Genomic DNA, 13,778 nt, shown 5'->3' with positions numbered 1-13,778 from the left:
TGCATTGGATGAGAAATTGCCAAACGCGTCATTAACGTAACATTCATTTGGAAATTTTGGATTTCCTACGGCATTGTTTTGACGTTGTAATCACACCTGCTCTATTGTATTTCAGAAACAATCGAACTTTCTTTAATGTGTTTTGAGTCACTTTTGTCTGACGTGACTAATTGAAAACAGGTGATTCCCGTGAATATATTTGAAAGAGAAACAAAAAAAATTGTTTTTATTTCGGCTACACGTACGTACGATATCCGCACAGAGATCGAAATTGGTAGAACCAGCGATGCAATAAGTGCATTTTTAACAGGATTTGAAGTGGATTTTTTTACGACTAAATATAGGAAGCCCTGCGATGAAAGTCTAGGTTGTAACCCATCGCTCAATAATCCCTGCCTGTATGGTAAGTAGATTTGTACGACCCGTCTCGGAAATCCCGGCGAATGATGTTTGTTTCTTGACCCGTAGCTCAGAAGTCGCTGGCTATAAGTGTATTTGTATGTCCATATTTATTTGTATGTTCCCCGCGAATCAAGTGCAAATCGGGACCCGTAACTCGACAGCCCTGGCTGTTTGCTGATCTAAACGACCAAAATTGCGATCTACGTACGAAAATTTTTAGTCATTTTTGACCCCGTTCGCCCCTTGTCAGCAAAACTTCTGTCATCAGCTCTGCCCCCTCTGTATCCTAACGCACATTGGTGGGATCAGAGACGTACACAAAGGGGGCATGAAGGGCTCGTGCCCTCTCCGACGATGAAAATGTTATTATTTAATGCAAAAAATATTTTAAAAGAACAAAAATTGCAATTTCGGAAGAAAATAACTTTATATCTTATTATAATTAATTTCTGTTAATTTCAATGGTATTTGAAAGCCACCAACTCAAAAATTATCTTTAATACATTCATTGCGACCTACCCTCTAAGCCATATACTGATAAATCGCTTGAAAGCCCTTGGTCCACGGACCAAATATGGCCCTGGGAGTTATCTGATGCGGCCTGCCCTCCTCAAACCTAATTTTGTAAACATGAATTAAGCGGCACATTTACAGATCGCTTAAGTGTCCCGTGGTACAATTACAGAGCATTCTAGCGGCCCGTGGTACATTTTCAGATCACTTAAATGACCCGGGACACAGTTCACAACACTTAAGCTATCCGTTACACATTTAGAGATCCCTTGAGTGGCATGTGACATAGTTTTAGAGCACTTAAGTGGCCCCCAGTGTGGTTATGCATCACTCAAGTTACCCGCGGCACATTCTCAGATTATTTGTGATCCGTGGTATATAATTACGGATCACTTGAGTAATGCGTGGCATAGTTCCAGAGCACCTAAGCGGCCCGGACACATTTCCAGATCACTTGGATCCGCGAAATATTTAGAGCTCACAAAAGTGGCTCTGTAAGGCATTTATCAATGGGGGGGGGGAATGTTACTCCAAATGCCTAAAAAATATCGAAAGATATTTCTCGTTATTGGCGCACCGAATAAGATGCCATTAAGAATATTTCATATTTTCATAAAGGGTGGTTGATGACGTAAGCATTTTCGAAACTCCCCTTGTCATCAAAAGTCAGCAAATCAGAAATCCCTCCCCCCCATCTATGCTGACGTAATACTTGAACGACCCCTAAGTTAATTTCAAATTTATGACTTGAATTAATTAAAAATTGTCATTAGTTTTTGTTTCGTTCGTTTGTTCTTTGCGTTGCCACAGTGTTACGCAGATCGTTCATGATTGTGTTATACTTCACAATCCGCGGAGGTAAGCTATTCCATTTATTAATAAACGTATCATCGAAAACTTCCTGTGATACCAGAACCTGGAATTGTCCGTTACCAATCGGCATTGGTGTCACCTTGTCAAAGCAGATGACTGACTATGTTTAATAACTCATGATCCATTTTATCCATCCCGTTGAAAATTTTAAACACTTCTATCATATCCCCCCCGACACCCGTATTCCTGCAATTTATACATATTTAAGAAAGTAGCTCTTCTCTGCACCCCTTCAACCAAGTCCATGTCCCTCTGTAGGTATGGTCTCCGAAACCTTACGACATACTCCAAACCAGGACGAACTAAGCTTCTGAAAAGACTCACTAAGAAGGGTTTTTCGAAATTCGACCTCTAAGGGGGTCAAAAGGGGGTTCGAAGGTAACATGTTGAAATCATGCAGAACAAAAATCGCTAAAGCCATAGTCATGAAATTTGATCAGTAGTTTCATTTTATGAAGTAAAGATCCACTGAGAAAGAGTTTTTCGAAATTCGACCCGTAAAAGGACCGAATAAGATTCAAAGTTTTTACAGCGAAATCACGCTGAACCGATACCGCTGAAGACATAATTATGAAATTTGGTCAGTTCTAACTGCAGCTGAACACTTATTTGCTTCAACACTCACAAATGTATAGCACATCAAACATTGTGTTGCATAACATGAAGATCATGGCTTGGAATGCCCAAAGCTTGGTCTCTAGCATGACTGAGTTCAGGGACATCCTTGACACTGAGGGTGTTTACTTGGCACTGGTGGGGGAAACTTGGCTTCGTCCTCATCACACTGCCATAGTAGCAAATTATGACTGTATCAGGCAGGATAGAAGCTTTGGTCCAGGGGGAGGAGTAGCTATATATGTAAAGCGACACATTAATTATGATATTATTCAGCTACCTCCCTCGACACAATGTGAGGTAATAGCAATAGAGATCTACGTAAACAATCAAAAAATTAGGATAGGAGTGTGCTATAAACCTCCGAGAAACACTATAGACATTCTACTTTTTAACGAATTTTTCAATTGTCAGTACCCAGTGATAATGTGTGGCGACATGAATGCTAAATCCTTTCTGTGGAACTCGTACTCTACAAACACCCAAGGCAGGGTGCTCGAAAAATTTTGTATCAGAAAGAGCATTCAACCTTATGCGTCATACACTCCAACTCATTTTCCTGACCAGGCTGGCCAGTCACCAGATAGTCTTGACAAAGCGCTTGCTAAGAACCTTACATTTGCTATGTCGGATAACGTTCAACCTGTCACGGATTCGATCACAACCCTATATTTCTGGTAGCGGATTTCAATATTCCTTTTATATGTAAACCAAAGAAAATAGTGATATGGCCATTATTTAAGTGAAAGCTGGCGAGAATAACCTTGCCTTCCTTCACGGGTGGCAATATTGATCAAATTGAATCTGACTTACTGTTTCTCACAGAAACCATCACTAACACTACTAAGGAATCCACCCGAGATGCTCCCACTAATAATCCACTGGGTATTCCCCGCTGGATTAAGGAACGCATCAAATTAAAAAACAAATTTAGGAGGAAATGGCAAAGAACGTTAAATCCGTACTACCAAGATAGATACAGATCTATAAAAAGAGATGTATCTAGAGAAGTCAAAGAATTTATGAGTGAGCGTTACTTAAGCTTTTTACGTGAGGCAAATTGTGCTGATGGCACGTTATACAAAGTGTATAAAACATGTAAGCCCACTTATTCGAGGATTCCTCTGATTGTCGGCACAAGCGGAACAGTATATAGTGACAGTGATAAAGCGGAAATATTTGCTACACATATGAGAGACAGTTCTCTCCATGTGATAACACTCCTCCTCAGCTTATTGCCAGTGTTGACAGAGAAGTTCAAGTATTCTTTAGGGATATTCCCCCAGAACAACCCTCTGCTTTATTTCGTACGAACACTGAAAAAGTAACAAACATTATCAAAAACCTCAAAAAGAAAAAAGCACCTGGTCAGGACACCGTCACCAACAACACTATCAAGAATCTCCCCGAAAATATGGTTCGCCAGCTGGTCAACATATTCAATGAATTACTCCGTACAAACCACTTTCCGGCAGAATGGAAAATCGCTAAAGTTAAGGACATCCCCAAAGCTGGACATGACCTACACTATCCACAGAATTGGTGCCCAATCTCACTTCTCAGTTCATTAGGGAAACTTTTTGAGAGAGTGGTAGCCATCAGACTACACAAATTTGTAGAGGACAATAACATTATCGGTCCAGAGCAGCACGGTTTCCGCAGCAAGCACTCGACCACCACTCAATTATTGCGGTGCGTAGAACGAATTCAAGAAGCCAAAATTTATAAAGACACTGCAGCAGTAGCCTTTTTCGATTTAAAGAAATCTTTTGATAAAGTTTGGCACAATGGGCTGCTGTTTAAGATGATTCGCATGGGAATGCCGTATAACATCATCAAATTTGTGAGCAATTATCTCGACTCGCGCTTCTTCCGAGTACAGATAAATGACTCAATATCTAATTCTAGACAGATTCGTTCATCAATAGCTCAGGGAAGTGTGTTAGGTCCCATCCTACACAATTTTCATATGAATGGCTTCCCAGTTGCCCCTAAGGGTTTCACCGCTATTTATGCCGACGATAGTGCCCTTTGTTGCACAGATAAGGACCCTGGCAAGGCCCTTTCAAACTTGCAAGAAATGGTAAGATTGGTCGAGTGCTGGTGTGTGCGAACCCGTGTTGAACTGAATGCAGATAAAAGCAAATTCATGTGGTTCACTAACAAGTCCTCATTACCACAACAAGCACACATAGAGGTACAAGGAGTTATAATCAACCCAGTCATTCACAATAAATATTTGGGGGTGATAATGGACAAGAGATTCAGTTTCTCCCGACAGTGTGTTGATGCCATCCGTAGGGCGACCGTGGCCTCGGTCATGCTCAACAGACTAAGCCACAGGCACTCAAGTCTTTCAATTCGAAATAAAATTATTCTGTATAAGATGGCAATTAGACCGATTCTTCTGTATGCTGCGCCTGTCTGGTTGTTCTCGAAGAAAATGAATATCATCGCTCTGGAGAGATTTCAGAACAAGACTCTGAGGAGATACACCGGACTACCTTGGTACGTTAGAAACTTTAATATCAGACGTGATTCCGGAGTAGCTAATGTAACGTCATATGCAAAGAAACTGGCAAAGAACTTATTTGATAAATTGAACGATTCTGAATTTCCACACCTTGCGGAGATTTCATCATACGACAGTAGACACAAAGCACGATTAAAAAGACCAAAAAATTTTCTACACATGCCTCGACCTGTGTTGCCAGGTCTATGAACATTTGAAAACTACGAAATTATTGCTCGGCTCTTGAGACGAAGCGAAGCTGCATGTCGGTACATTGTAAATACATTTAATCACATATTATCACTATTATCTAACTGCATATTATATCTTCATTATTTAATGGTGAAAGTTTCACCATGGCCCTGATAAGACCCCTTTTTGAGAAGAAAAGCAAAAAAAATCCCTCTCTTTGACTTGACCCTCTTTTCGGCTATTGTAGATGATGATTGATCCTGGTTTTCTAGTTCACGCTGCAAAATTGTAAATACATTTATACTCATCCTCACTACTCGCATTTATTGTTTTGTATAACTCTTTCATTGAAGAATGCTTGAACCTATCAGCACTGTTATCAGTGCAATATTAATTGAAAAAAAATAACTCTTGGGTCTCAGGTGAACCTACGTCTTCACCCACCTTATTAGAATCTAACTATCATTGCAAAGCGCACTACTGCACAGGAATTGGCAGAGTCATGATGAAGGGGGTTTGATGGATTATAACTACCCATTGGAACCCCGTTTCACCAATTACCAGTTTTCGGTTTGTAACGTCTAGGTACGTATTAATTTAATAAGCGGTGGCAATCGTCCATATGTCGGTTTTACTAGTATATGATCTACAGGTGCGGTACAGAATATAACGATGGTTAGAAAAATTGGTCATGATTCTGCTCAAGTACTTTCGTCCTATTATGTCAGCGGAAGACGCCCGACCGGCCCGCATGCCAAATGTGGCCGCCGGAGCTCCGCCGACTGTTCTTCGAAAATAGCTGGAAAACAGTGAAAGACGCACGCGAATACAATTGACATAAAGTTACAGAATTTACAGACCCCCCCCCCCCACCCCTTGAAAAACGCCTTAATTAAAAAGCTAAATGATATGACTTTTTTTAAATAAATAGTTTCAGAATAATGGAGAAAAATAATAATTTCAGAATTACTGAATAAAGTAATTTCGGAGATGGTGAGAATTTCTGAAAGGATTAACTACAAAACCGGCGACAGAAATAATTAAAGAACTAACGATAGAAATTAATAAAAATAATTTCAAAAAATTAATGCAGGAATAATTTTAGAATAATTAGAAAAAGAGTGATTTTTTTCCCGTATATACAGGGTGGTAACTATCGACCGCCCAATAACGTGATTCCTTGTGAGAAAATGTATGTAAAAGTGTTTCCAGTTTTTTGATTTGACCCATAACTAATGAGTTATAACGCTTTAAAAACAGATGACGTCACTGCAAAATCCTGCCAAATTCACCGAACGTACACCACTGCATTCGCCTAAAGTTACTGCATGGGGACGATAATGCCTCTGGCTCATACCGCAGCCCATGCAGTAACTTTAGGCGAATGCAGTGGTTTCTCTTCACACAAATGAGGATTTTCGGAACCCCAAAATCTCCAATTTTTTTTTTAAATTTTAAAAAATTAAAAAAAAAACCTAAATTTTCGAATTTTCTGTACAACATTCTTACAGTTTTGCTAATAAACGTACCGTTTACCGCATAATTCTATTGATCTTTGTTGTAGAGATATTTAATTTTGAAATAAGGGCTTATTCGCTGATGACCCTGTATATATACATATATTTCAGAATTTTCTAGGCGACAGTAGTTTTTTGTTTTTTATCATCCGTAGATAAAAAACAAAAAACTACTGTCGCCTAGAAAATCCTGAAATTTTGCTCAAATGTGTTACTCGTCATGTGTTATTAAAATGAACCTCAGATTTAGATGTTAACGCCCCTAGAATTTTTTAAAGCAAATAGTGAATTCTCAGATTTTTGAAATTTATACACACATTTTTTTCAAAATTCATAAAATTCTAAGGGATGATCAGGACGACGACACACTGAAGTCCGTCTCTGTTAAGAGTGGACCCGGGGCAATTGCCTCCCCCCCTCCCTTATGTAAATACGCCTTCTTTTCTGGCATATCGATCACAATTATTTTTAATTGGTCATCTGTTTTGATGCCTGGCTTATAACCAGCCGTTCATGAAGGTATTTCACGTTATCTGGGAATTCGCCGCGGGTAATTTCAGCGATCTGGAACTGTGCTGTGCGTCGATAAAGTGGTCCGAAAATGTGCCGCGGACGATTAAATGGTCTGCAAATGGGCCGGGGGGTAACTTGAATTTTGTATGAATGAGCCGCGGGCTCAAGAGCCGAACCCATGTTCATTTTAGAGATCTAAAATTGTGCCGCGGGTCACTCAAATGGTTTGTAAATGTCCCACAAGTCACCTAAATGATCTGGTAAAGTGCCGCGGTTTGTTCAAATGGCCTAGAAATGTAGCGCTGGTCACTTAAGTGTACCGCGGTTACTAGAATGGTCTAATGTATATAAAAAAATGGACCTTTTTTTCTTTCTTTTCGTTTCTTTTCAAACTGGGCACAACTCAGGTCTATCCCCATCTATGGGCGATTTACTACCCAGTGAGTTGTGCCGGAAGTGTAACTGAGTGTGTACCTTACAGTCTGAGTGCGTGTGTAGTGTTGTGTGTGATTTTTCATTGCTGCCATCTATATTTCAGAAGGGAAGTGAGTGATGTGTTATGATTGAATTACATTTGTACTGTTTGTAGGTCTGTTGCTCTGAGTGGCGAGACTTTTTAAAGGGGAGATCGATCTATAAATGTGCCGTGGGCAGGAACTGAACGCATGTTCACTTAGTGATCTTGAACTGTGCCGTGCGTTATTTAAAGGATCTGGAAATATGTGCTGTGGGCTGCCTAAGCAATTTGAAATTGTGCCACGGGCTGCTTAAGCACTCTGGAGCTGTACCGCGGGCCACTTCAGTTATTTAAGCATGTGCCGTAATCCAGTGACACGAAACTGCACCACACGTCAATTCAGTGATCTGGAATTTTTGAAGGTACGTGCGTACGTGTTGTGACATGACGGAACAACCACACAAATGCTTGTTCTTTAAAAATATATTCATGGGAATCAAATGTTTTCAATCAGTCAGGTATCGGCAAAAAGTAATTCGAAACGCACTAAAGGAAATTCGATTATTGCTGAAATAAAATAGGAGCTGCGAACATAAAGACAGAAATATAAACACGTATGGTCACAACCAAGGCGAAGACGAGAATAATAAATGATCATCAAGGGTTCCACGGAACAACCTTATAACAATCAAGAGTTCCACGAGAAAATTTACGTTGAAAATCCTCAATATAGAAAACAAATATTGGCATTCAGAACGTTCCGGAGCCAAACATACTGCAGATTGTATTTTTTCGGGCCGAAATATACTGGGAAATTGAATTATCTTGATGTTTATGCCAAAACTAATACTTGGAAAAAAAGTGATTTGTCTCCGCCGGGAATCGAACCCTGAACCCCCTTGCACACCGGGCAAGTGCGCTAACCAATACAACAGATACACACGTTTCAATTCCTTAAAACACACATTAGTAATACAAAAACGCAAACTAGGGCGAAAATTGCCGTTGTTAAAAAAAGCTGCTGTCTCCATTCAGCGCTTCACGCTACTAACGCGTGTCATAAGGAATTGAAATGTGTGCCTCTGTTGTTTTGGTTAGCACACTTGCTCGGTATGCAAGGGGTTCGATTCCCGGAGGAGACAAATCACTTTTCTTTCCAAATATTAGTTTCGGCGTAACATCCAGATAATTCAATCCCTCAGTATACGACAGATTGTTCGAAATATGGTGTTGATTAAAAGATTCATTTGTCAGAAGAGGAACAAGGAATCCAAACTTGGGATATTTGACTAAAGAATGGAAAGTCAATTGGAAAAATGTTTGATAAAGAGTGAAAAGATCTTTCAAAAAAGAGAGAAAGAAACCTTATATTTTTCAGGAACCAGCTTCTGTCTAGAGATAGGCGGCACTTTATGGAAGTGTAAGAAAGGAGTTGTGCTAAATAAATTAAGCATTGAGCATAACAATAAGTTGAACAGAGCATTTCAACATTGAAACTATTGCATTTACCTGCACACCTATTTATCCCCTCACGCTTTTCCCTCAACATTATTTCGATGTGTAAAAGTTCGCGAGATGGAAAACATCTGTCCTAAAAATGCATCCCCTGTTATCGTGCCCGTTAGCGTACGTAAGAGCCCCCCACTCCTAAAACGAAAATTATTGCGTTATTTTGCAGGAAAATACGTAACGCCCCCGCCCCCCACCTTCTGAAGAAAAAAAAATTGAAACCCCCTCCCGAGAATATACATATATATATATTCTGGGTACACCTGTGCTCATGTCGCTTTATGCCTGACCCCGCTTATGTGGACTGAGTAAAAGAGAGATTGACACAAAATAGTTTAATTTTTAACCACAAGAGGTAAAGTGGTGCTTTTTATTGCAGTTACCTTTTCCCTTGGTCCAAATAACGTGTACACCAAGTTTCAATGAAATACGCCCGACACCAGGGTCATAGCCAGAAATTTCGTTCGGGAGGGGGGGGGGGAACCAAAGTGATAGAACAATGGATTTGGCCATCTTTTTCGTTTTTTTCACTCATTTTCTCACATTTCAAGGAGGACCAGGCACCCAAGTCCCTCCCCTTCGCTACGCCCTTGCCCGACGACACAACGGTGCTACATTGGTCAGAATAGTGTAAGTATAGATAGGTTGATTAAAATCGAAAGATTCCATTCCGTAGTTTGCGAAACTGACAACGACACCCGGACGGGAACATAGTGTGTGATTCCAATAAACCCGCACCTATTGTACGTGCGGGAGTATATGCATTATGGGAGTACGCGCATTGTATATGTTAATTTGATAAACTGGTTACTATGCATAATCACCGAGCATCTTGGTAAGTTTTGGAAAAATGATACTTGTTTGGGGAAAATGATAAATTTCCCTAAACTTATCGCTTTTATCGGCGATTATGCACAACACCCAATCGTAATATTCGCCGGTAAAAGAATTAATTTATCAAACTAACCAACGCCGTGTTTTGATACTATACATAGTCACCAGAAAAAGTGATTACTTCAGGGAAATTCATCAAATTCACCACCGATGCTCGGGTAGTACGCATAGTCACCGGAAAAAGTGATAATGTTTCAAGTACTTATCAAATTTACCAATGACGCTTGGGAACTATGCATAGTCGCCGGTAAAATAATTTATCAAATTTATCAACGAAACTTTAGTACTCTGCATAGTCACCGGTAAAAGTGGCAAATTTATCAAACCCAAAACTGTAAATTTTGGAGAAAAAAAATTATAAATATTTTTGAATCATAGAAATGAATCAGTATCTTTGAAGAATAAATAGGAAATATGCCCACGGGGCTCCGTCATAGAATTTGTTTTATTAAAAAGGGCTCATCGAGTCAAAAAGTTTGAGAACCGGTGTTCGAGTCTATGAGTAGAACTTGAAGAATAACTTAATGTTGTGTGTGTTGACATCAATAAAAGTAAAACAAACAAGAGCCAATCAATGTCAATGCAGAAAAATCGGATTTAATATTTAGAAGTTTGCAAAATAGCATTTCGTCTATTACAGCATTTGCAATAGACGACGAATGATATCGAATAGATCCATAATTGTGATGCAATTTTTTATGAATTCAAAGCAATGTCATCGAAGTCGTTGATGAATATCGACTAATTGCATCGTTAAACGTCTCAACGCATATCAATAAGATACTCATCACAACGACAACTCCCGTCTGATTCTTTGACGCACGTAATTGATAACCCCCTGTCAATTTTATACTTGCAATGTTCAAAGCAAGGATGTTCCGCAGGGCAGTCCGTGGGAGGCAGCGTCTCTGCAAGAAACAATAAATGTGTATTTAAGAAGAAACGAAATACCTGTTTTTATTTATTTCTATAAGAGTATGACCATTAAACCCTACATTCTCAATCCATGTCCCGCGGACCTAATGTGGACCTCGAAGTCATCTGATGAGGCCCGCGGCTCAAACATAATTTTGTAAAATTCAGCTAATCGGTACCTTTACATATCACTGGAGTGGCTTGCGTCAAGTTTCGGATTACTCAAGTGACCGGTGGCACAGCTCTAGATCACTTTAGGGGCCGAAGGTACGAATCCAGATCACTAAACAGGCCCCTGGCTCATTTCCTGTTCACTTAAATTATCTGCGGCACTGTACTTTGTTACTTAAGTGACCCGCGGAACATTTATAGATCACTTGAAAGAACCCACGGAGCGTTTTCAGATCACTTAAGTGGACCGCAAAACTCCCTTTATATCACTTGAGACCCCTTGAAAGGCCCGTTAGTACACTGGAGTGGTCTTTCACAGCGCTCTTGCAGTGGCTCTAGCACACCAGAAGTTTTTGTTGGTACAGATCGTAATTTATTTCGCCTCTCCTACTATGAGGAAGGCCCTGGATGTTTGTCTTATATGTTATAAACGTATAGCTTATATATTGTGTTAAGAAGTCTAACACACAGGGGCATTCATTTATCGCCGTTGTAACAATGAGGAAACGTTGTAGAAAAAGTACGAAAGCCTGGATAACTAAGCGGAGTTTTGAAGATGTAGTTAGGAAAGAAAAGTCACATTCCTCTGTGAGGAATAGTTGGTTCCCAGTTAGAACGAAAATTTGATGACGAGAAAAGAAAACGATAATTTATTAACGATGGGAGAACGACGATTATCCCTCTTCAGGGAAAATAAATTACAAACGATAATTGGGAAGAGATCCCTTTGGGGAAAAAATAATTAGAAACAGTTATTTAAGAAAGATCCACACACATGTTTAAAATTTTTTTTATCCGGGGATGCGTCATAGTAAAGAGACGCGATCATAAAACGGAGCGCCATCTAACGAGCCTTCCCTCATCTCGATGTGGGCAAAGGAGACCACCTATCCTTCCGGTTTATTCCTTACTTGTATCATAATTTATGGAATTGTGTGAAATCATTCAATTGTTCACAAGATATTGGTTCAAAATCTTACCGATGGGTTCGACGTATCCTTCTCCGTATCCGCTGAAAACACGCACAACGAACTGTGTACCGATCAGGAAACACACAAGGAGAAGAGCACGTATTGCCTTCATACTGAGGATGCAAAAACCGAATTTATCGATTTTATTCTGAAAAAACGAAAAAGAAAAACCATCGTTAAATCCTTGGAAAATTTTATTCATAAACGCGGTTTCGGCGACACTTCGGTTATAAAGTCAATAATTGGGGGAATCGGACTGATCCCCATATTTTGATGAATCTCTTGATGAGTTACAAATAATTTCCGTGCTATTAGGCCGCGCAATTTCTTCCTGACGTTTCGCCCACATGTATGGCATTCATCTTCTGATGTTGAACGCACGTAGGTTTCTGCGACGAGCGAGTGTCGTCGATGTGTTCTGTACATAAACGTCTGAAGCTTAATCGGGTTTTGATAATGAAAATGGTCCAAGTCACTTTAGCGTAAATTTTCAACATAGCAAAGCAAGCGTTCTTTTTCTGAAATTTCTCGAAATTCATCACTTTTCCATGAAAAGTATTTTTGGTCGCAAGGCACATTAGGCTCCGAAGTGTCTTGTAAGCAAAAAAATAATTTCAAGGAAAACTTATTTTGTTGCGAAGTTTCACGAAAAAACGCCTTGCATGTTTAAAAGTTGTATGTACGCCAGTGACGTAGACCACTTCGATTCTCAACCGTAAATTCTGAAAAATTGGCGTATTAAACGTTTTCAGTCAGCAAAAACGCATACTCCGAACGTTTTTGGCAGCTGGCTGAGATGCGAAGATGAATTTAAGACAGAGAAAAATTCGCATGCTCTTGCGGGAAGCCGAACCCTCACTCGCCCAGCTAGTGAGAAGACCTCGGTTTGACTCTCCGAAAGGACAATGAATTTTCTCTCTTTCCTAAATTGATCTCCGCATCAGCTAGCTGTTGTAAACCTTCGTATGGATAATGGGGATTGATATTCTGAAAACGAATGCTCACCTGAAATTCAACACAGAAGTCTTATATACTCCCCGTATCGTTCATGATCCGCATTTATATATACATTCGATGAGAAATTGCCAAACCCGTCATTAACGTAACATTCATTTGGAAATTTTGTATTTCCTACGGCATTGTTTTGACGTTCTAACCACACCTGCTCTATTGTATTTCAGAAACAATCGAACTTTCTTTAATGCGTTTTGAATTACTTTTGCCGATGTCTGATTGATTGAAAACAGGTGATTCCCGTCAATATATTTGAAAGGGAAACAAAAAAAAATTGTTTTTATTTCGTCAAGTTACTACACGTACGTACGATGTTGTTTGAAATTGGTAGAACCAGCGATGCAATAAGTGTGCTGTGACACTAGTGCTGGTGGATGTCTCGTTATTTTGGAAACATACACACAGAGTCACGACTCCTTTTCTTTTTTAAGTTATTTAATAGAAGAAATAGAAGGGAGAGAGAGAGATTTTTACAACATGTTCGATATCGACAGTTGGAGCCAGACTGATCTCCAATACAAGAAGACACTAGATAATGTCTAGCTAGTGAGTGGCAGAAAAAACATAATAAAAATATTAAAATTGTACATGACAAGCAACGCCACAAGTGCATTTCTAACAGGACTTTAAGTGGGTTTTTTATGACTAATCTAGAAAGCCCCTGCGATGAAAGTCTAGGTTGTGACCCATCGCTCAATAATCCCTTGCTT

At 39.6% G+C, this 13,778-nt stretch overlaps 1 long non-coding RNA gene across 1 annotated transcript; it reads right to left on the bottom strand.

The window, feature by feature from the left end:
- Nucleotides 1-10,572: 10,572 nt before the first annotated feature.
- On the bottom strand, nucleotides 10,573-13,096 carry LOC149089085 (uncharacterized). Its single transcript, XR_016193588.1, has 3 exons — nucleotides 13,060-13,096; nucleotides 12,064-12,202; nucleotides 10,573-10,905 (listed from the first exon to the last, which is right to left on the bottom strand). It is a non-coding gene; the product is annotated as an uncharacterized LOC149089085 (long non-coding RNA).
- Nucleotides 13,097-13,778: the final 682 nt, after the last annotated feature.

This window comes from Pholcus phalangioides, unplaced genomic scaffold (genome assembly GCF_987345545.1).
Source record: "Pholcus phalangioides strain wild (caught in Gottingen) unplaced genomic scaffold, Ppha-v1.0 ptg000002l_1, whole genome shotgun sequence".
NCBI classification, from domain to species: Eukaryota; Metazoa; Arthropoda; class Arachnida; order Araneae; family Pholcidae; genus Pholcus; species Pholcus phalangioides.
The sequence above is the reverse complement of the archived record's forward strand: the minus strand, read 5'-3'. Positions and strand labels throughout refer to the sequence as shown.